The sequence below is a fragment of the Anastrepha obliqua genome, unplaced genomic scaffold (genome assembly GCF_027943255.1).
Source record: "Anastrepha obliqua isolate idAnaObli1 unplaced genomic scaffold, idAnaObli1_1.0 ptg000349l, whole genome shotgun sequence".
Classification (NCBI taxonomy): domain Eukaryota; kingdom Metazoa; phylum Arthropoda; class Insecta; order Diptera; family Tephritidae; genus Anastrepha; species Anastrepha obliqua.
Window position 1 is genome coordinate 10,001 of NW_026562339.1, and position 2,500 is coordinate 12,500.

The following is a 2,500-nucleotide window of genomic DNA, read 5'->3' on the forward strand; positions in this document are numbered from 1 at the left end:
ACACTATTGTACCCTCCTACTCACTAAAGTTTCAAAATTTATAAATCAATCGAAATTGTTTTATAAATCATCTACTTTAGCGGTAATGTATAGGTATACAACTTAAGCGCCATCCATTTTAAGGGCTAGTTGCTTCGGCAGGTGAGTTGTTACACACTCCTTAGCGGATTACGACTTCCATGTCCACCGTCCTGCTGTTTTAAGCAACCAACGCCTTTCATGGTATCTGCATGAGTTGTTAATTTAGGCACCGTAACATTACGTTTGGTTCATCCCACAGCGCCAGTTCTGCTTACCAAAAGTGGCCCACTGGGCACATTATATCATAACCTCAACCTTCATATCAAGAAAGGTGAGGTTCTTACCCATTTAAAGTTTGAGAATAGGTTAAAATCGTTTCGACCCTAAGGCCTCTAATCATTCGCTTTACCAGATAAGATTATTTTATATAATTTTTAAATGCACCAGCTATCCTGAGGGAAACTTCGGAGGGAACCAGCTACTAGATGGTTCGATTGGTCTTTCGCCCCTATACTCAATTCTGACAATCGATTTGCACGTCAGAACTGTTTCGGTCTTCCATCAGGGTTTCCCCTGACTTCAACCTGATCAAGTATAGTTCACCATCTTTCGGGTCACAGCATATATGCTCAAGGTACGCTCCAGTTAGAGGTATAAATAATAATAAATTATCATTATACATAACTATATGGAACGCCCCGGGATTGAATTAATTGACTATTTATTAAAAAATAGACTAAAAATTAATCCCATTATATTTAAGTTAAGTTAATTATGCCATTAAGTTTAATATAACTCAATGACTTGCACATATGTTAGACTCCTTGGTCCGTGTTTCAAGACGGGTCCCGAAGGTATCCTGAATCTTTCGCATTGTTAATCATATAAATGCATACAAATAAATATTAATATCATAGATATTAAATTTTTTGTAAAATTCAAAAAATGAATTTTAGCATTATATATAATAAAATCTATCAACACTTTATCAAATCATTAGTATTTATTTTATGTTAATATGCTTAAAAAGCAAATTAATTTAAATAAACTTAATATCACCAATGATCTTTTGATAAATACTTTATTATGTTAATAGATTACAATGTCCTTATATGAAAAAAATGCACATTATTTTTTTAATTATTTAATGATGAATTTTTCATAATGGATATTCAGGTTCATCGGGCTTAACCTCTAAGCAGTTTCACGTACTATTTAACTCTCTATTCAGAGTTCTTTTCAACTTTCCCTCACGGTACTTGTTTACTATCGGTCTCATGGTTATATTTAGTTTTAGATGGAGTTTACCACCCACTTAGTGCTGCACTATCAAGCAACACGACTCTTTGGAAATATCTTTCTAGTAATCATTAACGTTATACGGGCCTGGCACCCTCTATGGGTAAATGGCCTCATTTAAGAAGGACTTAAATCGTTAATTTCTCATACTAGATATTAAGATATTCCATACACTGCATCTCACATTTGACATATAGACAAAGTGACTTAGTGCTGAACTATTTTCTTTTCGCTCGCCGCTACTAAGAAAATCCTTGTTAGTTTCTTTTCCTCCCCTCATTAATATGCTTAAATTCAGGGGGTAATCCCATATGAGTTGAGGTTGTTTTAATATTCTTTTTTTATCTTCTCACAATTTAATAAAAAAATTATATCATCTTTTCATCTCTATTTTTCTTTTCTCCTTTTATATATTGTAAATATATAAAAATAATAATAATGTAAAATGAGGCAATCCTAGAATAAAAAATTTAATTTTTATGCTAGACATTCCTCCTTTTAATTACATATATAAATTATTATTTTATATATATATATAAATAATATGAAAATTTTTTGTAAAGAATACTTAGATTCAATATTTTCATCATTTCATTTTATTTGAGAGGATTTTTTTTTTAAAGAATATATAATAAATAAAATTCATTATATATCTTTATTTTTTTTGCTATTAATATTATGAATTATTTAAAATCCAATAATATACACATTTGCTTAAATTCAATTATTTTTATAAAAGAATAAGCAACTTATTTAGCATAGTCTTACAACCCTCAACCATATGTAGTCCAAGCAGTACTTTAAAATTGAATTTAATGTACATAACAGCATGGACTGCGATATGCGTTCAAAATGTCGATGTTCATGTGTCCTGCAGTTCACACGATGACGCACAGTTTGCTGCGTTCTTCATCGACCCATGAGCCAAGTGATCCACCGCTTAGAGTATTTTTTTATTTATTTTTATTTATAACAAATGTCAATTTTTTTTTGCATATATTAATTGAAAGAGTAAAATTAAATAATATTAATAATATATAAATTGATTTTCTTTCAATAATATATATCAAATATATTTAACTCTAAACATTTTTATTAAGTTGCGAATGTCTTAGTTCAACAATAATACAGTGGTGGTATTTATTATGATTCAATTATTTTGTATTTTTTTAATCATTTT

General features: G+C 29.6%; 1 non-coding gene and 1 pseudogene across 1 annotated transcript in view; both read right to left on the reverse strand.

The window, feature by feature from the left end:
• Positions 1-1,645, reverse strand: part of LOC129252728 (large subunit ribosomal RNA) — a 3,987-nt gene extending 2,342 nt beyond the window's left edge. The window contains exon 1 of the ribosomal RNA XR_008583607.1: positions 1-1,645. This exon is cut by the window's left edge and continues 2,342 nt beyond it. This is a non-coding gene — a ribosomal RNA (large subunit ribosomal RNA).
• A 442-nt stretch (positions 1,646-2,087) lies between these two features.
• On the reverse strand, positions 2,088-2,268 carry LOC129252727 (5.8S ribosomal RNA; annotated as a pseudogene).
• Between the last annotated feature and the right edge of the window lie 232 nt (positions 2,269-2,500).